Source organism: Uranotaenia lowii, chromosome 2 (genome assembly GCF_029784155.1).
Source record: "Uranotaenia lowii strain MFRU-FL chromosome 2, ASM2978415v1, whole genome shotgun sequence".
NCBI classification, from domain to species: Eukaryota; Metazoa; Arthropoda; class Insecta; order Diptera; family Culicidae; genus Uranotaenia; species Uranotaenia lowii.
The window spans coordinates 323,333,710-323,360,419 of NC_073692.1; the positions used below are offsets into that span (position 1 = coordinate 323,333,710).

At 35.5% G+C, this 26,710-nt stretch overlaps 1 protein-coding gene across 1 annotated transcript in view; it reads right to left on the reverse strand.

The window, feature by feature from the left end:
• LOC129749844 (uncharacterized) overlaps positions 1–26,710 on the reverse strand; it is a 324,747-nt gene that overhangs the window by 83,575 nt on the left and 214,462 nt on the right. The window lies entirely within an intron of this gene.

Sequence of the window (26,710 nt, forward strand, 5' to 3'; positions counted from 1 at the left end):
GGAGTGCCTCAAGGGAGCCATTTAGGACCAATACTGTTCTTGATTTATTTCAACGACGTGCTGTTGCTCCTCGATGGACCAAAATTAGCTTACGCAGACGACCTGAAGTTGTTTCATCCCATCTCCGGCCCTGACGATGCCAAGTTCTTGCAGGACCAGTTCAACCTCTTCGCCTCCTGGTGCGATGTCAATTGTCTGCCTTTGAATCGTAGTAAATGCGCAGCAATTTCTTTTTCCCGTAAGCGGCTTCCATCAAATGCAGCGTATTTTCTCGGCGGCGAGGCTATTGCTCGAGTTGAGCACGTGAAAGATCTTGGTGTCATTCTTGACAGACGGATGGATTTCAAGATTCACACCAATTACATCGTCGATAAAGCTTCTAGAAGCCTAGGTCTATTGTTTCGCATGGCGAAAGACTTCAAAGATATTTACTGTTTGAAGAGTCTTTATTGCAGTTTGGTTCGTTCGATCCTCGAATACGCCTCTGCTATCTGGTGCCCTTATTACCAAAACGGCTCTGAGCGTATTGAGGCTATCCAACGGCGCTTTATGAGATTCGCCCTTCGACACCTGAGCTGGCAAGACCCGTTCCGACTTCCCAGCTACGAGAGCCGCTGTCGTTTAATCGACATCGACACGCTGCAAGCCCGCAGGACCGCCGCACGAGCCTCTGTCGTGGCTGATTTGCTTACATCCAGAACTGATTGTCCCGCACTGTTGGAAGGTCTTCAACTCAACATACGACCACGTGGTTTGAGAAATCGTAATTTCCAGCTCTACGTCCCTCTTCGTTTGAATAATTATGGGGCTAACACAGCACTTCTAGGTGTAATCAAGACTTTCAACCGCTACTCCGAACATTTTGATTTTGACGTTTCGAGGGATGCATTCCGAAGAAAAATCCTTAAAGCTTTAAGTTTTGTGTAGACCATTGTATAAGTAGTGTCTTTAATTTTAATTTTTAATTTTATCATTAGGATCAATATGTGATCTGTTGGTGTACAATAAATAAATAAATAAAACAACAAAGAAATATTTATCGTACCCAAAAACCCTCCTATTTATGTCGAGTGCATAATAATTGTTTGAGATGCGAGTCCCTTTTACAATAATTGGAAAAGGTTTTCAAAACAACAAATCATCTAACTATGTCAAAACTTATGATATACCATTTTTGATGAATATCACTCAAATATCTTTCGATTAGTGTAATTCTTAATGTTGGTAATATATAGTAGCCACTTTCACAAAATGGTAGGAATCTGTCGCAGCCCGTGGCGTAGAGGAGAGCCTTCAAGTCCTCTAAGCCAACGGTCATGAGATTGAATCCCGGTCACTGCATATATTGAACACTTTCTGTGGGTTGGTGGTTTAAGCATTTGTATGATGCTTGAGATTGCCATTATATCCTCGAAAGATGTACACTTCGAGGAAACATCAAGTTAATTGAGATCTTGTTTTTGTTTGTGTTCGTTAGAAAAAAAATTAAAATAAAATCTAAATTAAATATCTGATCAAATGAATAAGAAATTTAACCATCTTTGCAAGTCGAAGGAGTCTTTCAATAAAGTAATTGTTCCACTAAGAAAAAAATGTAACAAACTTGATAAAAACTCAAACAAATTTTTTTATGTTGATTAAATGTATGTTATATTTTTATACCTGGTGTGCTTTGCTACACCTTGCAAAAACAAATGATATTTTCGGAAACTATTAAATTTTTTTTTTTGGCATTATTTTTAATCAAATTATAACATAATTCAAAAGCAACCGCTATGAAATGAGAGCTGCAGCTGGAGTTTCAAATTTCTATACAAAAATGACTTTAACAAATTTTCTGAATCTTGATTTTTAAGTTCTGATAATTTGAATCTGTTTCTTTAAGCTTCGCCCTGAAAAGGGGGGTCTCAATTTAATCTTACGCAAACAATCTTACTTATAAAATATGGTTGTTTTTGCTTGATATGTTCTGGATTTATGCCAAAAGCAGATAAAAGAGCCCCCTTGTCCTTCCCTTCACCCCCTGCTGAATGGAGGTCGTGGTCTTTAATAATCATGCCCATTATTTTCGAGCCCAAAAATCCTCTTATATCAAATATAGTTCCATTGGTTGATAAGTTTTTAAGCTTCAAAAGAAAATTTATATCGAGCCCCCTCCTTTCTTCCCCTCTCTAAACTGTAAAGCGTGAGGGTCTATAACAATCGTAGAAACAAACCCAGTACCCAAATACTTTTCCATGCCATATTTGTTTCTATTTATTGGCTTCGTAAGCATCAATTGAGAACTTATGCTAACAAAATTGCATTGGGTTCACCTCCTCCTTGGTGTGTCAGATAATCAAAGAATCGTACCAAAATGGTTTTCCATGTTAAGTTTTCTTTCTTGGATTTTGTAAAAAAAAAAAAATATAAGCTTTCCTCTTCCTTTCTTATATTCCCAATTCTATGCTCCAGCTGCAAGAAAGGAATTGTTTCACATAGAAAAATTTCACGTATTGAAACACCATCCCATGCCAAATTTGGTTTTATTTGAAGGTGAAGCTTCCATTTATAAAAGAAACATTTCTCGTATCCAAAAATCCTCACATGCCAAATATGTTTCCATTTGCTCGATCAGCTCTCCAGTTATACTGAAAGTTGTAAGGGAGACCCTCTTCTCCCTTTTCATTCACCTCTTTGAAGGAGTGAGGGACACCAAATATTCATAGAAGCATTTCTCGTACCCACATATCCTTCCATGCCAAATTTGGTTCGATTTGCTGTTGTAGTTCTCGAGTTGTGCAGTAAAAATTGTATGAAACTCCCTTCTTTCTTTTCTTTCTCCCCGCTTTAAGAAGGAAGGGGTCTCAAACAATCATTAGAACATATAACGTTCCCAAATAAACGCCCATGCCAAATTTGGTTCCATTTTGCTAATTATTTTTTGAGTTATGTAAAAGATCATAAAGGAGGCTCCCTCCCTTCTTTGTATCTCCTCACTGGAAAGAGAGAAGGATCTCAAATAATCATATTAATATTTTTCGTATCCAAATACCTCTTTCTATCTCCCCACTGAGAGAAAGAAGGGGTATCTAATATTCATAGAAATATTCCTCGTTCCCAAATACCACCCCATGCCAAATTTGATACCATTTGCTTGATTGGTTCTCGAGTTATGCAAAAAATTGTCTTTTGTTTGGGAGCCCATTCCTTCCTTCATGAGAGAGGAAGGGGGTGTCAAACCATAATAGGAACCTCCCCTTGCCTCTCATAATCTCACTTGCCTAGTTTCACGCAAATCGGTTCAGTAGTTTCCGAGTCTTTAGGGAACAGACAGACAGAAAGACAGACAGAATTTCATTTTTATATAAATAGATGTGAAAAACTTAGCCCTTTAATTTATTCAGCATCATTGTTCATTGTTTTTTTTTGGCCCTCGAGGAAAGCTAAACCAAGGAACACTGAAATTCATCATTGTATAACTCAGAATTCACTGGGCCAAAAGCTACAAATTTTGCATTTTTGAGCCACGTAAAGTGTTGTGTTCAATTTTGTAGAGGTTCATAATGAATTTTATATAATTTTAGTGAACCTCCGTAAAATTATTTCACTCAAAATAACAGCCTTTAGTTACTGTTGTCAAAGTTTGTGTATCAACCTTAAGAGAAAGGCCAAAATTATTGTTTCCGCTAAAATTTTATTTCTGAACCCCTGGGAGCTGAACAGACAGTCACGAAATTTTGCACCTGTCAATATTACGTTACTAGAACCATTACATCAATTTCCATCTTTGCACTCAAGAAATGTTCACAAAACAAAGTGTTGCATTTTTGTAACACACACTTTATGTACGTACACACATTTAAATATCAAAATTCATAACTTTTATTTATTACCTACCTTTTTGTTGCAAATCTCTGACATCCAAAAAATAATGGTCTACTGAGATATGAGAAATACCCCATGTCCAATGTTGATGATTATCTAGCAAATCATAAGCCTTGTTGACGCTTTTGAAACACTCTGATGATTTTTTATTAAGTATGTTTTCCGTTTATTATCATAACACAACATTTTGTTACTTCATTGCTTTTTTTAAATCACGATCATTCCAAAACTTGGCAATTTTCATAACCTTTGTGACTTTCAATAAGGTAGTTACATTTTTTCTTCTTTATTTTAATTGACACTTGATTTATTCAAGAAGTTCAATGAACAGATGATCGATAACACATTCAAAAGAAATATATTTTTTTCATGTAGCGGCTTTTTTTTCTGAAAAAAACACTATATTAAAGATAAAAAAAAACTACTCAGATCATAACAAAAACAAAAAAAAAATTCCTGATCTTCTTGCACCGTTCAAGATTGATTGCATTATCCGGAATCAAGCACCTGAACACTCTTGATTTCAATATCACTTTCCCTTTTCATATTGCACCACTATTACGCTTCGTTATTCCGCTAATAGTTCTCGATTTGACTAAGCGCGACATTGGACGACAGCAGCCAGCAAGAAAAAAAAAGAACTTTAATCATAATCCCTCCTCACCGAACCACCTGAATGCTGAAGCGTGCACACGAATGGAACGCGATCAACAGACTGCAGCAGAAGCGCACCTGGTCATTCGGAGAGTTTGGCCGGGCAGGCAAATGAACGTGAAAAAAAAAACTGTTGAATAAAAACTATAACGAACGATCCTCTAAATCCAAACAAAAACCCGCTCTAAAGTTATTCACCCACCAGACATAAACAATAGGCATGATTTGCTTGCTATACAACAACAACAACAACAACAACAACAACAGTACAGTGCAGTGACGCGCTCAATTCCCAAAGCCAGCCAGCATAAGTGTTCGATTGAGCTGGTTCGTCCATTCATCACTTGCCACTTGCAAATCGGTATGTGCTGCACTCTCTGCCTGCTTGCGACTCAATTCGACTGAAAGTGAGGGTTATTATGCTGAAAGGTTCCAATCAGCGGTAGTTTCTGACCAACACACACCTGTTTGCAGTAGGACTGGTCGATATCCGGGGGAATTTGGAAATCTATTGATTTTTGAGGCACAGTGAAATCCCGATTTTGTCACCCCCATGATGCATTTTGAGAGAGTTATTTTGAATAGAATGATGATCCACATTAATCAGAATTCTATTTTCCCTGATGAACAATTTGGTTTTCGTCATGGACATTCTACTACACATCAACTTTTGAGTGTAACTAATATGATTAACGCTAACAAATCTGAAGGTTGTTCAACTGGTGTTGCTCTTCTTGATATTGAAAAAGCTTTTGACAGTGTTTGGCACAAAGGTTTAGTAGCTTAATTAGCTCGATTTGATTTTCCCGTATATCTCACTAAAATTATACAAAATTATTTGACTTGCCGAACCTTACAAATTCATGCTCTGAAAGGACACCCATTAGAGCTGGTGTCCCTCAGGGCAGTATACTTGGGCCAATTTTATACAATATTTTTACTTCTGATCTTCCTGATGTACCATAAGGAAAAGGTAGAAGATTATTTGCTAATGATACTTTGCTTTCAGCCAAAGGTCGAAATTTACGGGTCGTACGCAGTAGATTGCAACAAAATTTAAATTTCTTTTTGAATTACTTGAGAATGTGGAAAATTTCTCCTAACGCTTCCAAAACTCTATTTTATTCCCCCATATGCCAAGAGCTAAATTTTTAAAACCTAATGAAAATCATTCCATAACTTTTAATGGGGTTTCATTAGAATGGTCTGATCACGTGAAGTACTTGGGACTCACACTTGATCGAAATCTTACTTTTAAAAATCACATTTAAGATATTCAATCTAAATGTAATAAATACACTAAATCTCTTTATTCTCTCATCAACAGGAAATCAAAGTTGTGTCTGCGAAATAAGATGCTTATTTTTAAGCAAGTTTTCCGACCAGCGATAATGTATGCAGTTCCGATTTGGTCTAGCTGCTGCGCAACGAGGAAAAAAACCATCCAGAGGATTCAGAACAAGGTTCTGAAAATGATTTTGCGGCTTCCACCTTGGCACAGCAACGAAGATATTCATCGGATTGCGGGCATTGAATCCATCGAAGAGTTGGCCAACAACATCATCTCCAACTTCAGAGGCAATCCCATACTGTATGGGAAATTCAAGAAAATATTTTATAAGCTGAAATTTCAAATCACAATGGAGGCTGTGAAAAATTTTATAAAACCAACATTGAAAACGTCGCGATATTTTTAAGATAAGGAGCTAGGCTTCGAATTAACAGAAGATCTTAAAATGTATGTTATTTATGATATTACAACAAGATCTCATTAACACCTGTACAAGAAAAATCACATGATTCCGAACTTAATTAGTACCATTCCAAAAATTTTTTGCGCCAAACTGCAAAGTTTTTGGAAACAAACGCTTGTATTTTTTAAAACACTACCGTAAATTTGTCTACATTTGTGAATTTACTCAGTATGTAGTGTTCGGCACAAAAGCGCAAATCCGCTAATCGCTAGTTAGTCTGATAACTTTTTTTTAGCGGTTTAATTTTGCACTAAATTTTGTATGAGCTAGTTTTTCGTTCCGCTTATTGAAAACCGCTAACTCCCATCCATATGTTTTAAACTCACGAATTATTAATGATAGAAGTAAACTTTTAGTCGTATGCCAAGTAAAGGAGTCATCGGATATCATTCTTACACCAATATGCGCTGCAGATGAAAAAGTCACTACGAATGGTCAAAGTGCCGGAGTGTGCCACACTAATCAACTTTTTTTTCTCTTTCAGAACTTTTTTCCTCATTATTTATAGAAGGAGAATTCAATAAATATTGCTAAACAATACCAAACTATTTTAAACATCCTTTATGCAATTCAGTGCTGAAATGTTTCTGCTTCGCCTGGCTGGTATGCAATCTCGATCAGCGCTCCTATCAGCTATGCGAACCGAGTCGCATCATTCAGAATCATCGGTTTAACAAACATCGCATATCGAAGATGAGAGAGATAACAACTGATCCAATCTGAATGTCGCTCACTCAGTATCCGCCTGGCTGATTAGAAATTGAAAAGACGGCGGAAGTGACCATCTTTCCATCACAAACACAACTACAGTTTGATTTTATTCTTACTGTAGTAAAAAACGCTGTAAAATCAAATATATTTATTAATTGGCTATGTTTAAAATCAAACAACATTTGCTAATGATCGGTTACATGTATCACTCGCTCACTGCCTGAACCATTCACTCCTGATCCTAGCCCAACATGATTCGCCGTATGCATCGCTCAATGGTGAGATTCCAATTTGATGATAGTGCTGCACTGTTTTGACAGCAAACATCGTGCGAGGTGATCTGTATTTTAGCGATGAATAGAACGATCGATGATCGGATAAGTCCAGTAGCAATCAATAACAAAACCCGATCGCAATACGTTCAGTTGCGAAGTGCATTCAGGAACATTCATTGAAAATGAGTGATTTTCGGAACACTGAATTCTGTACTATGTTAGGAAAGTATTTGAATCAAAGGCTCTCCTGGTAATACCAAAAAGTATTTAGAAGCAAACGGGTGGTTGAATGTGAAAGAACAACTTTTATTCTTTGTATATGTATAGTTATAGTGCTATTTTTATAGTCATGTTAAATTTTTGAAATATAAAAAGTAGGACATTTTCCAAGAGTAAGCCCTTATTGGACAAATGGATAGGAATCCTATCAAATTATTAACTTTGAAGAAAAAATGCAAATGGTAATAGTAGGAGGACCTAAGGGAATGTGTAAGGTAAAATTTTAATGTATTTTGAAGCTCAAACTATTTAGAAATTATTATAATTTTTTTCCCTAGATGTATGCACCATCATTGTGTCAAAACGTTAAAAAGCAAGGTAAAATTGATAAATTAGAATTTGTAAATAATAATTAAGTTGTTTTGTATATTTTATGATCAAGAAAAATTCGTTAAAATCGTCAAAATGGAGACTGATCATTGTAACACCAAAGCATCAATTCCTGAACAGCGACGAAATCGATTTTTAAATCAAATTTAAAGTAGTCCAAAAAATTTCTGCAACCATGTTCAACGTTTATAAGAGTCCAGTACTGGATTTAAAAATATGAAACATGTCACATTCCCATTAACATATTTTTCGATTATTTTTTCTGTTGGGGGGAATGTGGCATGTTTTCTGTTTTTAAAACCAGTACTGGAGTCCTATGAAATTTAAACATGGTTGAAGAAATTCGTTAGACTACTTTAAATTAGATTTAAAGATCGATTTCGTCTTTGTTTAGATTTTGATAGTTTTGAGTAACATTGATAAGTTTCTATTTCGATGATTTTAACGTTTTTTTTAAATTTTCTTGATTATAAAAGATACAAAACACCTTCATAATATTTACAAATGCTAGTTTATCAACTGCTTAAGCAGTTCGGAACTCAAATGTTATAAAATTAATCATGAAACTCTACAAAATTGAACACAACACTTTCGATGGCTCAAAGATACTAAGTTTGTAGCTATTGGTCCAGTGAATTCTTGGATGTTCAATACTGAATTTCAGTGTTCCTTGGTTGAGATTTCTTCACGGTCCAAAAAGAAACAAGATTAAAAATCGAAAGATGGACAATGATGCTGCATAAATTAGGGGCTAAGTTTTTAAATATTTCTAGTAAAATTTAACCAACAAAATGAAAATATAGCTTGCCTTCGTTTAACCTCCTAAGCCCTCGCAATATTCCCCTTTATTTTTTTTTCCTTCAAACTTTACTATTTGATGGGTATCTAGTCTACTTGTCCTAGACAAGCTTACTCTTGGAAAATGTCCCTATTTTTTAAATATCTAAAATTAACCTCAAAATACAACAAAAACTACACCAAAACTATAGATTTACTAAAAAAATGTTGAACTCTCACATGAATCAACCAGCTGATTCTAAACGCTTTGATTTCATCAGGAAGGAGGTTTGTAAGCTTTTGAAATATCATTTTTACTTAAATGTGAAATTTTTAAAAACAAAACCAAGTATTTCCCAACTTAACATTCTACATAAAGGTTTCAAAATGTAGAACAAAGTTTTTAGATATTTTTACTTTTGATTTAGATATTGATAGTTATGTGGAAAATTTTTCATGTTGATCAAAGTTACCCCGGTGTTCAATGTTACCTCGTTTTACGGTATCCTGATCATTCCGTACACGGATAATAATAAAAAGGTAAAATTTACCGAGTTAGCAAAGGTGAACGCTCGTGAAAGCCAAAAAGGTAACTTCTACCTCTTCGAGGTGAAACTCACCTCACAGTGAGGTAAAATTTACCTGAATCGAGGTTGGAAAAAAGGTACAATTCACCGAGTAAAAAGGTAAATCCAAAAAAGGTAAATCTTACCTCGTAGCGAGGTGAAGTTCACCTGAATTGAGCTCGATAAAAAAGTATAATTCACCTAGAAAAAATGGTAAATCCAAATAAGGTAAAACTTACCTCGTAGCGAGGTGTAATTGACCTGGATTGAGCTAAACAAAACGGTACAGTTTTTCTAAAAAAAAAGTAACTATTCGCCGAACCCGTTCATTGAGGTTAAGCTGTTTTGTCATTCTAGGAAAAAGTTTTGCTTTGTGCCTAATATGTGAAAATCGAAATAGAATGGTAAGTGTTCTTAAATATCATTTAGTTGTGCTGGTGCTCGTCATAATACTATTGATTTTGTTTCAGATCGGCCCATAGAGCTTTGAAGTGTAATTCCACGTCATCCTCCAGCCGGAAAAGCCGAATCTTACCGGATTAGTCGAACGGAGGAGGCCATGAATGTACGCAACGCAGGTGGATTCAGCGGCCATAGCGGCTCAGAAGAACGCGAAGCCGAATTACCAGTCCCTATTTATCTCCAATAAATATCATTTTTGAAAGAATTTTGTATTTTTTTATTTCTTATTGAAGAAAACAATCAAACCAACCAGCACCACCAACGGTATTATTTATTATTTTGCTAGGTAAATTGAAAAAAGGTAAAATTTACCTTTTTGCTAGGTGAATGAAAACAAGGTAAAATTTACCTCAAAAGAGGGTTGGAAAAAATTCACCTCGCAAAAAGGTAAATTTTACCTTTTTTTTATTTTCCGTGTACTATAATTGAACACGCCAGACTATTAGTTATTTACATATTTATGAAGGTGACGTTTTCTCATTCAGAATAAGCAAAATTTCTAAATTAAAACTATGTATGTCCAATTATCATCGACCCGCCCTAGTCGGTCGTTCTGAGGTGTTCTGCCCATCCACAGTCGCTATCAAGGCCGCTGCATGGACTATCGACTAGCCATCCGATTGAGTGCACCACGAAACTTGGAAAGCGCTTAAATGCATGCCGCTGATGATCGATTTGTGCAAATGGAAAATAGCAACAAAAACCTCGACTGCCAAACTAAACTGAATCGAACCTATAGGTACCTACTAGTTATCTAGCAAAGGGAGGACGTCGGACTACAGAATGTTAATAAACTCTTGGCCACAGCATGGAAGGAATGTATCAGCCCTGTCCAAGTACAACAATAAGCACTCGCAAACATGCAAAGTACTTGTTCGGACCAACTTGTCTACCACATGACGCGGAGTTGCTGCTGTTGGGGCAAAACATAACCGATCACACTGTAGAAGGCCTTCGCTTTGCTCATCATGAGCCGGTAGTGCTCATAACCTTAAACAACAGCATGGATGGGATGCTTTGGACGACAACAGTTCGAGCCAAGCCTACCTACCTAATAAAAAAGCGGCTGCTCAGTTGTCGTCACAATCAATGATGACTGCAAGTTGTCGATGAGTGGCGATGGCGGAAAGTTGTGGGCCTACTGGAAAATTTTCAATAAAAACGTTGTTTTGGTTTGACAAATGACGAAATTTTTTCTATAGAACATACAAGAAACTGAATGATGGTTTTTTAAACTCAACACTCATAGGGTGACTAGATTTCCCATGATTGTAGTCTTCCTGTAATGGGTACCTTCAAAAGTCCGTCGACAAAAATGAGTGCTTATTAGCCTAAAATGCAGTAAAAATATGTCCTTGCTTGAAAGCTGTTGATAATTCGAGAGAAATCTGATCAAACTATTGATTGAAAGGCTCCTTATTGTAGCCCCACGCCGGATTTTGGCCCTTTATGAGTTCCTCAAATTGGCCGTCTCTAGAAAAAAAAATCCTTACTAATACAACAACAGCCCCCACGAATTCATTGATATTATCCCGGAAGGAAGCACAACAATGTTCTGTATTGTTTTCAAAAAGTTGGAAGTACAAAATGTCAATCAACTTTTAGAATTGATATTTGCATCCCGAGCAGACTTTTATGGCAAAATTATAGCAAATTGTGCAATCACGCCCTGAGAGCCGAATGTGCTTTCATTTTGCTTGACATAAGGTGGTACACAGCAAAAATGAGAGCACAGATTTTCATACTTGGTTAGCAAAATGATACCAAATTTTGCTAAAACTGAGACCCCAACTACACCTCGTTTTTCGAGAGCTTGGAGAGCACATTAATGTCAATATAAGGCATCATATATTTTTGTATGATAGCAAATTTTGACATAATTATGCTCTTAACTCTTTAAATAAATTAGGTGAAGTTATGATTTCAGTTTGAATGAAATTTGCATCACGTTGCTCATCAAGGACGAAAATTTTGCTTTCATTTTGGTTGTCTACCAGCTTATATCAAGAAAAATAAAAGCAAATTTTACTCTCGTGACGTGATAGCGAATTTTACTTTAATTTTGACGTTAAAATATGCTCAGGCGTAATTGTAGTTAAAAATGGATTGATCGAAAAATTAGTCCGCGATTTTGTAAAAAAAAACACCTACCTTATACATTACACATGCCACAGCTACTGATGATTCTTGGAGAGACCAGATGGTTGGTTTTCCAAGGATTCATTCGGTCGGTTCTATTACTTCCCCCGTTTACGTTGGTGCAATTTCCTCTACCATAATAACCGCCGCTCCGGGCTCCTTTAATGGGTGCCCGTAATGTTCGTCAGCAATCCATCTTTACATGCATCTTTTTATTTATTTTGTTATTCTGGTCCGCTAAATCTAAAAATAAAACGATTTCTGTCAAATTCTATTTTAAAAATTTACTTCTCTCACGGACACGATACCTGGCAGTATGAACATTTGGCGATCGGTATACTCGGTTAGGCTGAGCAGATTTTACTGGAGCTAAACCGTCGGTTCCGGTCGATATTCTTTCCGCAACCGTTCGGTTCATCTCATCGGCCAGGCAGGTCTATTTTGTAATTATCGATCGTATGTCACAGTTTTGTGATGTGACGCATCGAGTTGACGAAACGGACCTGGTGAATCCAGCACAATAATGCCGATCTGGAACGGGGTCTTTTTGCACAGCTCGTCAGAATACAGCTTGATGGCTCCGGCCAGGATAGAACCAAACGTTGAAATGTTAACATCCCTCTTCGGGAGTGTGAAAGCAACCCATTTTGGCAAATAGCGCGCGAATTCCGGGATTAAATGCATCCACACTGCACACGATGCTTAAAGCCTAGTCCACACTAGGCAACATGAACTGCGATTTCGGTTGATGAGACTTGTTTATGTTTACATGTTGGTTGCTGAAAGTCTCCCATACCTGTCGGGAGACTTGAGACATGCATCTCTTCGTCTAGTTAAAAATGAAAACATAAACAAAGTCTCAGCAGCCGAAATCGCAGTAAAGTTGCCGAGTGTGGACTAGGCTTAAAACCTCTAAAAACGAGCGAACGGGGGAAAAATTTAGTTCCGCACAAATAAAAACAAACTAATTTCGACCGAATGAATAAAACACGCTCTCGATTTCTCAGTTATTTTGGCTCAAAACAGCACTGACAATCCTCAACCAATGTGGTGGAATGAGAGGTGGTGAAAAAGAAACGCAGTAGATGATAGCTTTGTTCAATCGTAAGTAGAAACAGGTTTAAACCGATTTCTACTAACAAGTTTTTGTTCAATGCGCCAATTCACCGATCCAGCTCGAAAGCAGGATTCATTTCTACCACACTAACACACATGCAGCTGTTGGCTGTCAAAAAATGGCTGAATTGGTTTGTCGACGATGGCTTGTGGCGTAAACCCGACACCGCCGGTAATTCGGGGATTATTTCAAGATGCATTCGCGGGAAACGGAATCAAAAGAGTATTCCAATAAGATCCGTCAACCGGGCGCTCCTTCTGCCGTTAGTTGCCCGCGTTGGACAGCTACAATTTCATCTCCAGCACGGGCTGATTTCAGTGATTCGGTGCCGGTGGTGGAAAAGGCGCATCAGCTGGTGGTACATGGAGCGGAGCTGCTGTGAATTCATTTCTATCAGTTTCGACCAAAGTTCATTGAACACACATGATATTGAAGTTTTTTCTTTATAACGGACAATGTTTGCGACAAATATTGTATATGTTAAACGAAGCTCCCTGACAAAAAAAGCTTTGCGACGCCAGCCTTGTTAATGTTCATTTTCTTTTCTTCTATCGGACGCCAAATTTTGTGTATCAACTTCGCCACCTCAAAGCATATCTCATTGGCCCTGAACAATAAAACTGAATTAGGTTTTTCCAAACCAAACTTTTTACCCAGCGCCTTTCGCGTGTTGGTTTGCTGTCTGTCAAAACCGTCACAACAACAGCAGTGTCGAAAGTTTTGTTCAAAATCACATCCGAAAAGTAATTGCGAATTATTCGTTCTGGAAGTGAAATTTTTGCACTTCAGCGGGTTCCGATCCGACATACGGTAAGCAAGGACGAGTGGGCAGTTAGTAGTGCCCTAGGTCGGTTGTGGTCCACAGGCCTGCATTAAAAAACAAATTTAAATGAAATAAGATTTTAAATTCAGCTTCGTCATTGATGTGTATTTACATTAAAAGAACATATGCTTTGATTGTCATTCTTAAAGCTTTAAAATTTGCAAGAAAATCGACTGTGTACCTACTTTGTAATTGTGTTAACAATTATTGTACTATCAATGGATTTTAACAAGTTATCAGATGTAACAAAATCGTCAATGTTCCTTAGAAAAATATTTTTGAGGAAAACGTTTTTCATATGATCTTGTACGATTTTTTGAATTACAGAAAATAATTGTCTCCGAAAAGAGAATAACATACAGCTGTAACTTATATTTTGAAAATGAAGGATACTTTGATATTGTTAGTTTAGCTAAGAACGAAATGTCTAGTTTTACTGTCGGATAAATTTTTCACTAAATAATGCTATTGTGCTGTTGTTTTGGTCGATTTGTTAACAAAGAAATAAATATAAATAATGACACCTCAACGATGTCTTATTTTGCTGCCAGATATATTTTGACACCATATTGTGCTAACAGCTTGCTGTTGCTACCTTATTTTAGTCTCCCCATGCTGTCAAATCCAAATTATTGAAAGCTGAATGATAGCTACTTTTGCTATCAAGAAAACGTCAATAGCACTTGATGCTATCAGTTTGCTGTTGACACCTAATTTTGGTGTCAGTATGCTATCGATTTGGGCATCAGAGTCTGGTCGGGATGCAGAATTATAATCTTGCGTAAAAAAGTTTCACTTGTTTATTTCATTTATTTGTGTAAGAAAATTTAAATCTTTTATAAGAATGATAATCTAAAACAAATAGGTTCCAACTATTGCAATGGGTAACATAAATATGCTTATAAACCAAGCAAACAAATCGTTCGTTCAATTTTTAACATGCATTCATAATAGATCTGTTTCCATTGAAGTTCACATACGATAGTGAATGTTCATTTTTTATTCCACTTTCATAAAAGGAGGACCGACATTTTAAAAACCATAATGAACTAAAGTAAGCAAACGATTCTTTGAATCATACATGTTTAAAATGTCGGCCTTACGAATTTTTTAGCAATCGTATGCGTTAGAGATGTACCGAATAGTGGTATTCGGCGAACGGCCGAACCTTTCCAACTATTCGGCCGAATATTCGGCCGAATATTCGGTCGAATACTCTGTTGAGATTTCAATAGAAATACTTCTATTTCTACTGCTATTTCCAATAGAAATCTTCTATTTGTGCCATTTTTATGTCCGATATGTTTTAAAGTCGATTATATCCAACTAGATGTATCAGATCTTTCTAAAGTAGAAGTCTCTTTGATTTTCAAAATGTCACCATTAGATGAAAGGACGTCATATGACTTGTCGCTTCTAGGACGTTTATCACAAAAAAAGACTGGATTCCAGTGAAATTTGGGACAAAACGTGTCAAAATAGGTGTTGAGTTATTTGAAATTGTTTTTTTATATCGAATTAAATGAATGTCTAATTTTTGCTATATGTCATTTAATAGTTGCCGAAAAAACGATGATTTTTAACCTTAAGTATGCATTACTTTCTACGACACGTATCCACACGGCCGGGTCTGCACGATTTTTAGAAAAAATTAAAAAAAAAGAACATCGATACAAAAACTAGGCATTATTTTCAAACATACAATAGGAAAAAAATTACTTGAAATTTAAAGTTTTCATCGAATTACAACAGCAGTGTTCAAATCGTATCAAACGAATGAATTGACTCTAAAAAATCGTTTTGTAACAGCAAATTTAAAAGTTTTCAAAGAGATACTTGATTTTATTTATTTTATTTAGCAAAAAATCTTAATAAACCCGTGTAAAATCCGGAAAGGTAAAAAAAATATGTGGCATTCCAGGTCAGATAAAACTTTTCTCGATCTGGGCAAGCCTGTATAAAATATAAGAAAAAGTATCTACAGCTATCTACAGTGAAAAATACACGGATATATAATAATGTTTAACTGAACCATAAGTTTTTAATAATTTTGAAGGTTTTTCAACATTACTTTTGTATATTTCATAAATTATCCAACATTTGTTAAAAAAATTGACAAGTCTGCTCTTGCATAAATTCAAAAAAATAAATATTCGGCCTATTCGGCCTATTCGGCCGAATACCTACCTCAACTATTCGGTGAGCCGAATATTCGGCTTAACGGTTTTTTTGCGGTATTCGGCGCCGAATATTCGGCCGACCGAATATTCGGTACATCTCTAGTATGCGTACACTTGGATAGCAAAACAAGACAAACTTGCGCTCACTCCAGCCAGCCTGATAGAAATAGATTGCATCTCACTCGTTCCTTTGGAAACTATATGGAAATGGAAGCGAACAGAAAATTCAAAAGCTGGATGAAATTTAAGCTGCATCCCACTTGCACTAATGCAAAATCATTACCCAAACTAGGCAGCGTTTCCTTCGCATATTCCTTTCCTACGGAAAATAAACGTCATCACCTCCTGCTGATGCACAGTGATCTAATATAAATCTTATATAAAAAAATCTAATATAAAACAAACTTGGTCAGAATATTATTTTAGATTATACATGAAACTGAAAGCAATGAAAATTCAAGCTCGTAATATCATTGTATTTAAACATTGTTTTGCAATTATTTTATTTTAAATAAACACAATATTTAGAGTGTGATAATTTTAACTTTGTAACTATTCCTTTCAAAGCGACACATATGCAGCAAATGTTCATCTTCAACACAAATCAAATGAAATCAAAATGCGTTGAACTTTATTTCCAAATGTGGAATTTGCTGGGTATGGATATAATAACTTCAACATTGAGATACAAGATATCAATTCGTATCCGGATCCAGTTGATTTCGTGCTAAGAGTTACATTTTATCGAGAAGAAAAGTTCTCGAAATTTACCAAAAAACTGTAGCATTATAATTCCAACTAAGATTCTAAATACGCTTGAGAGATAAATAAATTGATTATAGTCCAAAATACATTTATGATATTTCAAAGTTATTTCAATCAATCATTTTACTTTCGACCGGCTTTTCAATTTTCAGACCACTGTGCACCAACGGCCGCCGGCTGATGTCGTTTTCACACATACAAACTTCAATTAGTGGAATAGCAAGCCAAGATAAGGCAAAAAATTTGTTTATATTTTCTTGAATTCTAGTTAGAAAATGTGAGTAGTTTGAAGTAGGTTATAATTTTATACTTTTTCGCCATGTGTTGCTGTAACCAACGGTATTTTTTAGCGATTTGTCCATAAGTTAGTGTGTTTTTTAAATCGATCCGAAGATGGCAGATGCATTAGCAAGGTAGGTTCATTTTAGATTTTTTTCCGAAGATCGTTATTTAAATTGCAGTTTATCATGCGAAAAAAAATTATTACGCAGTTATTTGGATTCAACTGCGAAAAAATGCTTTGCAGAATGTTGACATATGCGATTTTCTTCCATGTTTGATTTTTTGTTAATTTTTAGGCGTATGTTTGACATGTAAATCACCAAAATGCATTTCGGCATGCCAAGATAAGGAGCATGCCAAGTTAAGGCTCACTTACCCTATACAGAAGTTATATATTTCCAAAAAATTACTTCAAACCCTTTTCCAGGACCAAATCAAATATGTATATAAATATAAGGCAGATAAGGGTAGATAAACTTTTCATGAGGAACTGTTTTGTGTTTCATGTAACTAGTATTAATTTTTCAGCGAAAAAGAAATCTTCTATCTTTACAGAAATATTAAAAAAACACAACCGGGTTCTCAAGTGACGAAAATATTGTAATTCTTGAGCACCGTAAAATAAGCTCTTTGTTCACTCAGGGCGTATGAAGCACCATTGATCTGGGCACGATGAGCATTTTCTGGCGTAAAATCTAGCAGCAAATTCAACTTGATGAAGTCAACTGAAGTAAAGTCACAGCTTGGCCCTTATTCTGCGCCGCGAGTGACGTGACGATAGTCGACTCACCCAAGTCACACTATTCCAGTAGTCGGTTTAGGTGAGGAACGTCACTTCGGATGAACTTTGTGAGTTCTTACCCTATTCTGGTAGTCACCGTGGGTGAGAATCGTCGCATTCGGGTGACGATTTTAGGTGACAATTGTCGGTACCTTTTCAGGTGGTGACGAGATTAAAATGGAATGAAAAATTACAGAAAGCGGAGTTGTTAGTTGTTAAAAATCCATCAAAATATTTTACCTAGCATGTTTTTAGCTTAATTTATTAATAAATTTGTAAACACAACGATGATCTCTTTTTACGAGAAGGGTTGGAGTTTAAAAGAGTTGGTTTTATCTAAGGGATTTTGGCTACCAAATCTTCCTTGGCATGCAATCTTAACTGTTGCCACTGAGGGGATGTACACTGAGGAGATGTACACGGTGCGAGTTTTCAGGTCCATCCGGGCCCGGATTAATTACAAAAAAGTAGATTGAGATTGAAATTTTTAAAAAATCTTTAGGGAAAAATAAATTTATTAGTTTTCATGATTTTGTATACAATTTATAAACTTTTAATAGTTCGAAATTGTGAACACTTTGGAAAAGTCGATACCCTGCTTTTTATTTAGTGGCCGTAACTTTTTTAACACGTATCTCAAAACTTTTTTGAATTTGGTGTAAAATAAAACAAAAATTTAGAAGAAACTGTAAATAGCTTCTCGAACACAAACGCCGATAGCAGATTTTGAATCGGCTCGAGGAACCGGACCGGCTTCAGCGACAGCAACGGATCCAGCAGGAATGTGTTCGGATCGGCGAGGGCCATCACGATACACTTCATGGCATCCTCCCGGGCGTAGCTGGTATTTTCGTCCGTGTACGTTCCGAGCAGCTCACTGTTTGATCGACACCACCGACTTTAGGACTGATTTTCGCCCCAAGCTGGCCGAAACACCTAAACCTAAAACCTAAAATAGGTAGACAGAAGTTAGAAATGGTGAGGTTAAGAGAAGCAACTTATTTTTCCTACTTGAAATAGCTGCTAAGGTTGTCGCAGATACTCGGAAGCCGTTTTGCACACCGGTTTGTGAGACAGCAGTCGCCCTGCATGCTGTTCAAGTTTTTGTTGCTCCAGTTTGATGCTGTGTCTGAAATTTCCACTTTTGTAGCCAAATTCGCCCTTTTTTTCTTATTGACCAGCTTGCTAACACCGTACAATCCGATAATTGTCCAGGACGGGGCACAATTTTCACTCGTTTATTTTAAATTCAATTTTCAAAACCCGACTCGTAAACACCGGCACAACACAATCAGAGCAAATTTCGCCATTTTTCTAGATGGGTTCATCCAGTCACTCAGCTCGGAATGAGTATCTGTCACTTGCTCTCACCTTGCTGTCACCTCACTTAAACCGACTGTCGGAATAAGGTGACAAGAGTCGAGTGACGGTGGGGTGACTCGCCAACTGTCACGTCACTCGCGGCGCAGAATAAGGGCCCTTGATTAGTTTACATCTGACGATTTAGTCTATTGGTTAGGTGTTGGAGAGGAAATCAAAAGATTCGAGTTCGAGTTTCTAGTTGAGGTGATTGTTTTTATATACCATTCAAGATCGATTATACGGATAGTGGCATCATCCGCCAAACAAAGCATCCAAGCTGGTAGCCATGGTTGGTCGGCTCCTCCCAAATAACAAAAACCCGGGAGAAAATAAAACTGCTTTCAGTTCGGCTTCCGAGTGTAATCCTCTTTCGCTGATCGTGCTCCTTTTGTTGTCCAAGTTTACACGAGCTGTAAGCGATTCGGACAACAAGTGTGAGAGCTTTCGCATTTGAGTGGGAGAAAGAAAACTCTTGTCAAGAGCGCTCAAGTGATTCAGTCATACACCTCTGACCAGAGATGCCAATGTGCCTGATTTTTCAGGATTTGCCTTATTTTTCGAGGCTCAGCCTGACAACCTGATAAGCCATTACATTTCCCTGATGTTTGAAAACATGCCTAATTTTGCCTAATTTTTGCGAATGTGATGAAAAATGGGTAGTAAGGACCTGGATTAGGTAGGTACCATTTCTGAAGTGAAAAACTGAAAATGTGGAGTGATGACCAAAAAAAGGCCATCAAGGTTAAAACGACTATAATCGAAACAAAAAAAACTTTACAAGGAATATTTAAAGAAGGTAGTGCAAAGGCAGCCCTGCTGTAGTATTGGTACAGACTGTATCGTTACAATCACGAAAAATCTGTTAATCTAATATGAAATTTGCCTTTATCGTTGATAATTCGAAGAATTTTCTTCAATCTACACTTTTAAAACATGTTATTCTAAAAGGATTCTTGCTCTTCAAGATCTGTACAAAATAAATTAAATTTTCGAGTAGTTTTCATATAAAACAGACCATCAAAGTTCGAAAAATTGGTGGATTTTCCCTACTCAAATGGACAGAACTTTAAATTTGTTTAAAGTCTTCCATAAAAATGTTCAAGTCAGTTCAGTTAAAGATCCTTATTAAAATAAAATATTCTAAACACAATTTTTTATGCCCACTGCTGTTTGCTGTTTTGGATTTTATTTCTGGCAAAAGATGGCATTCGTAACAGAGATGCCAGGTGGTTTCGTCAAAAAAAATCAGGACACCTGAAGAAGAAAAACAGGATTTTTTGGACACCTGTAATCTACTGGAAATAAAATGCAGCTCTTCTTTGATTGCATGAATGCTGACGAGATAACGGTACTGTTGACGCCTTAAATTATGCAACAGAAGAGATCAACTTCTTAGCTTGCTTGCAGTTTATATCTAAGAAACACCGTTGAAACATCATCTGAATCGAAGATTGCCGAGGTTAAACTGTATTATTATAGATTCATTTGATGTTCTCGTCTTTGAAATACAAATTCAGTTCTTATTTAGATTTTTTTTTTTCAAAAATTAGGACAATTCGAAAGTTTTTGAAAAAAAATCAGTACTGACTCTTGAAGATCAGGACAAATTCTGAAAATACGGGAAACCTCTGGCACCTTTGGTTCGGTGAACAGCGTCTTTTCTCGTGAACGTACCAAGAATAAAACTGTGTTAGCTTGCAGATTTCTCCTCAACACAATGCGGAACAGATTTTTCCGGAGAAAAGAATTCACTCCATCATTAATAAATCAATTCCTCATTCGAAAGGGTTTTTATTACACAAGGCCACCAGAATAACATTTTTTGAGGTGTTCAGAATTTAAGAGCTATTTTTTTAAAATAATTTCTGTGCCTGAATCCAAATTACAATTATTCGTTTTTTTTCATAAGCTTAGGTCTTTAAATTACCTATGAAAATAGGTAGACATCATTTTAAAAAACTTCTTCACCTGTCTGACAAAACTGTATAACATTACAAAAATTTTAAAATAAAGATTTTAAACAAAGATAAATTTCCTAGAAGCTTGCTTGAAATTTCGACTTCTGCGAAAAGTATTTTTTTGGTTTTCTTTTTCCTACTCTGTAAAATACAAAATATTAACGATTTTTAAAGTAATTTCATCAAATTGAGTTTACGATATTATTAAACAGAAGTCTGATCGATTTTCAGTCTTCAACAAACTTGTTAAATATATTAAAACTCAAGAAATTCAGTAACGTCAGAAATATTGTAATGATATCCGAGATAATTTTAAGTAAAAAATATTCTACAAATTGGTGTTTTGTTTTTTCAAATTTAGACGTATTTTGTGTCACCCACTCTTGACATCGAACAAGTTCAGAGGTTGAACTGTTTTATTACAGATTCATTTGATGTTCTCATCATTCAACAACAAATTCAATCCTTGTTTAGATTTTTTCATTTCAAATTTCTAAAAAATTGTCAATTTTTACTTTTTAAATCAATTTTCAATCATTTTTTTCTCTGGAGTTTGGCAAAATATTATTGTTGGATTGAATGAAGGAAAACAAACAAATTAAAAATCAGTTTTTTTTTATTTATATTGCTTTGTTGGTTTATCAGTTATCAATGATTGATTTCATTCAGATCTGATGAATTTTCAAACAAATGATTATATATCACCAAACAAGATTTGAAAAACAAAATTCGACAAAAGCCTCGAGTTAAAGAAACTAAAATTTTTGAAATCACAATCATTAAAACAAACGCACATAAAATGCTGTTGAATTTAATAATTAAGACGTTTCCATTCAAAAAATTTACTTTTTAAAACTAATCTTTCTCATCTACATTATGTTTTTAAATTTTCAAACAAATTTTCCTAATTAAGCAGTCTCACTTTTAAAATTTTTGAATTTTTTAGACAAGTTTGTCTTTGTTTCCCAATTCCGGGTTTTTGTGGTCTGAAAACACAATTTTGCTTTGAAACTGTTCAAACTAATTTAAAAAAAAAGAAATACATTGTTTGTATCATTTGTCCTTGACCCATTATTGGATTTGACGGCAAAAACATATTAGATCTTAAATTTTTCTTTCTTTTTATTATTTGAATTTTTTAATCGATCTTGATTCAAAACAAATCTAAGAAGAGTTTGAAAAGTAATTCAAAAATGCACCACTAAAGTCAAGTTTTAATGCACAATATTAACGAAATAAGTATTTGTTTTGCGTTTTGTATGTTGTATGTATGTTGGATATCCACCATGGGTGCACGGATTCACCGCAGTTTCTGCCTAAGTATGTGGTCACATGCATTCTTTAGATTGTAAATTTCGACAAATCTCCAATGCAACGCGTACACCATACCCGGACCCCATGGCTTCGTTTGAACTGTTATGGAGTGAATGTTTTGTGTTAATGTAGGTTTATTTTGGAAGAACGAGTCAATCAGGTGGGCTAGTTTACTTACAGGACAGGTATTCCGGCATCCGTGTATATATGTACCTGGCCAGCTTGCAACTGATTGAACATTCTTATTATACAGTCAATTATATGAGGAAACACATCTTACCTGTCGGCCACTTATGGGATTCGAACCCAAAAGTTTTCTTGCCGATACCAGGAATCGAACCCAGTACGCCTGACGTATCAAAACCAGACTCGCGCCAGCCTATCCACTAGACCACATCGGCGCTATAAGTATTTTATTTGTTTTGTGTTTTCATCATTTAAATAAAAGACTTAGAATTCCATATATTTCTTTTTATCAGTTTCTTAATGATTGTTCAAAAAATCAATTCCCAACCTTTGCTTTGTCAGTACAAATAAGTATTCAATGATGAATTGAACCTGTTTTATTTTAAACATAAGTGAACTGCAAAGACATTACATTTGATTTTGGTAAATGGAAAAATCAAATATAAAAAATCATCAAACTCAGAGATTTGAGCTCTCTTGAAAATAAATTCAATATACGGTATACCATTTAATTCAAAGTTTTATCAAATAAAATTCAATTTGCTACAAGCTTTATGCTTTGAATAAATTTTCTTAGATTCAAAATTGATAGTTTTTTTCCTGATCGAGAATTTAAATTTCAAATCGTGAATGAATACTTTTTATTTTCAGAATCCATGTTTTATTTAAAAAAATTATCGAAATTAATTTTGGGATTTGGATTTAATTTCTTTTTAAATCTGGTTTAATTTTCAATGTTATCTTATTCTGCACAGATTTTTATGTCCAAAGATTAGAATTCATGTTTTATTGAAATTTTTATTTTTATTTGTTTTCTTGTGTATCGCAAATTTTAATTTCCAATTTGCATACTAGACTGTTTAAAATTCATTTTTTAGCAAATGTCTAGTTCAGAATAAGGAACATCTATTTGAAAAAGTTATCAACGACTTCCGGAAAAAAGTATTGACTGTATTGATTCTGATTCATTATGAATCGTCACAGTAATATTTAATTTTTACTCAAGTCTGTAAAATGGTCATAGGTAAGAAAATGGTTTAAGAAATCAATTTTCCTAATTATAATGCATTTTTGGTATAGTTATTATTTCTAGCTAAATTTAAATTTTGAAACCCCCTCCCTCTCCCATGGCTGGGTCCTCCACACGGGCCTGATTCCAAATATAGTATCAAATCGTTTCGTCAAGTTGAGATGCAATAATTTATTTTCAACAAATCAGTTTTTTTTTGCTATCCATTCAAATGATTTCATCAATAATTTAACATTCTCTGATGGACAATTAAGAATCAAAAACGTTAAATTGCTTGCTCAGATGTGATTCAAAACAGTTAATAGTGGCAATCAATCAATGTTTATTTGTATGGTTCAGCAAGTTGTTTATTGTGTTCATACTTGTAGGTAATTTGCTTGACTCCAAGCTAAATTATGGCTGTTCCTTCAAGCTTCATTGCTTTGTCAAGTGTTTCAAATTGATTGATACCTATTTGAAGTTCAGCTTGAAAGATTTATTTTGAATCTTTCTGTAAGCAGTTTTCTTTGGATGTTAATTTTTTTTTCAAATCGAGTAACGAACTTAATTTGGTTCTATAAATCTGATTTCTATGTAAGAAAATTTTAAATATATTTATACAATATGTTATTAATTTTTTATAACTATTTGCAATTTCAGCTACAAGTCACTTCTCTTCGAAGAAGTCAACTCTAGAAATGAACCGTGGTTTCGCAATGTATTCAACCAGCGCGTATGGCAATTGAGTTCGCATTCCTTGCAACAAATCTAGCGCGAAAAAGTTTCACTGGAATTGCGTTCCACCCCCGCAAACACCTCAGCCAAAAGTAGCAGCCAGGTCCCACTTTGGTGGGTTGGAAAACCGGGCTAACCCGCAATTGCTGACAACCGACACCAGTAAGTAGTGATCGATCGCGCTCATTAATCTTGGCAAAGTTGAAACTAATAGGTAGATCTCTCGAATCAAGAACACAACGAATTGCTCGCGGTCACGCTTCATTGATTTGTGGCGATCAATTTTCTAGCTTTCAGCGACGATTTTCAGACCAAGCGATAAAAAATGAATTTTAATCAACTCGAAAAATTGATTTTTAATTTTCCAATCGATCCATAGGAAAATAACCTCTCCGTTAGCCGGCTCGTCAATCCAATTTTTTGGTCACAGTTCAACCGAAATCCTCCGACTCTGATTGATTGATTGACGGTTCCTATCCCCCAATGGTCGTCGCTCAGAATGGCCCAATTGCCGATCCGGGGTCATAAGAACGATTCACTGTGTGGTGTGAATTGCTGTGCCAGCCTACGACCGGGGTCGATTGGCAGTTAACAATCAATGAGGGCGTAACCGCTTCATTCCGAGCTTTGGCACTTTGAAAATAGACGGAATAATTAATTCACCACCCCCGGTGGCGGCAGGCAGTTGAAACTTTCGTTTGAATGAGCATTATCCCCAACAGGCGCCGCCCATTCTAGCACCAAGAGAATTCCTGTTTTTATTTTTTTCATTTCGGATTTTCAACTTCAAGAGAATGTTCTGCTGTGTGGATTGATTTGTTTCCGTACCGTTGGACAAGAAATTGAATTGAGTTTGAAACGAAATCAATTGCTTTATTGACAGGTTTACTTCTGTGTCTTATTGCCAATAAAATTTTCGCCCCGTGACTTGCGCACGTCGAGCTTGAATGATTTTGCTACGAATTTTGATGAACCTCAGTTCAAGATTACTGGGAAGTTTGATGAACACATTTTTAGAAAATTAAAAAAAAAATAAATTCTATGCTAACTTTTTTTTGAAGGGAGAGAGGGTTTGCTTTATATAAATTTAACAGATTTAGTTAATCATTGACATGCAGTGTAGAGCCGTTTAAAGTTGAAATTGTCAACAGCTCAGTATTGAAGCTTGCTACTCCAATGTGATTTCCATACTCAGTTAATAGCTGCAATCAATCACCCTTTTACCAATGACCATACTGACTGGAAACTCGATTTCGTTTTTTGGATAATTTTTCCAACAGTACGCAATATCGATTCCAGAGTGCGCATCGATCGATCGCATGATCGATCCCAGTTAGGAAATGCCACCCAACTTTAAAATAAAAACAGGCAATTTCTGCGATAAAATCGGGCTAAACAGGTACATTTTTCCTACAGGGCATTTGTATCGGAAAAATGGTAGGTTCGCCACCTACCGTCGGTATTGCGAACCTTCTAAATGTGACGAAAAAAACTATCCAGAAAATTATCAAATTTTTATTCTAAGTGCCCTGTTAGTATGATCAGTGCTTTTACTGTGTGATTCAGCAGATTATTTATTTATGAATAAAATAAGAATGGGTATTTTTATTTTCGGATGTATACGGGTGAGCAATATACGGATCGAAGATCTTGACGAAACAAGAAAAACGACCGTAAGAGCTAAAAAATTGAATTGAAGAAATTATACAGTGAGCGAAATAAGAATAGCACCACTATGCGTTTTGCTTGTTAAAATAAGAATACTTGAAAAATACGAAAAAAAATTTTCGACAGTTTTTTCTGAATTGCTAAACGGAAAAATCAAGCATAAGTTTACTTTTTTTGGACGTAGCAATTGGCGTTGAGGACCAAAACTGTGAAAAACGGGTGCGAAATAGGAATAGCACCACTTAAGTTTTTCAACAAAAACAAGATTATTTTTCAAAATTTACTGTGTAAAAGTGAATAATAAAGCTTCTACGAGTTATTTGAAAAGATAATTGAATTTTAGGAGTTTTCCAGAATTCCAAAGGTATTAAAAGGGGGTTTTAAGAGATGCTCCTCTAGCATTTAGGAATTTAATATTTGAGCTGTAAAACTTTATCAAACTGCTTGATTTTTTCATTAACATTCATAAGTATGATGCAAAATGATGAAACATAGATTTGAGGCTAGGTTTGAATCCAAAAGGCAGGTTGGAATTCAAAAATACTAATATTTTTTAATAGTCAAACACTATTTCTCTAGTTTGAAGTCATAGATGGCAGCACTATCTTGCCATTTAACTTAATTCATGCCCATTTTTGAATATCCGGGATTAATTAGGGAGTGCAGGATTATTTAAGTCAAAAAATAAATACATGTACCGTGTGAACGCTTAAGAA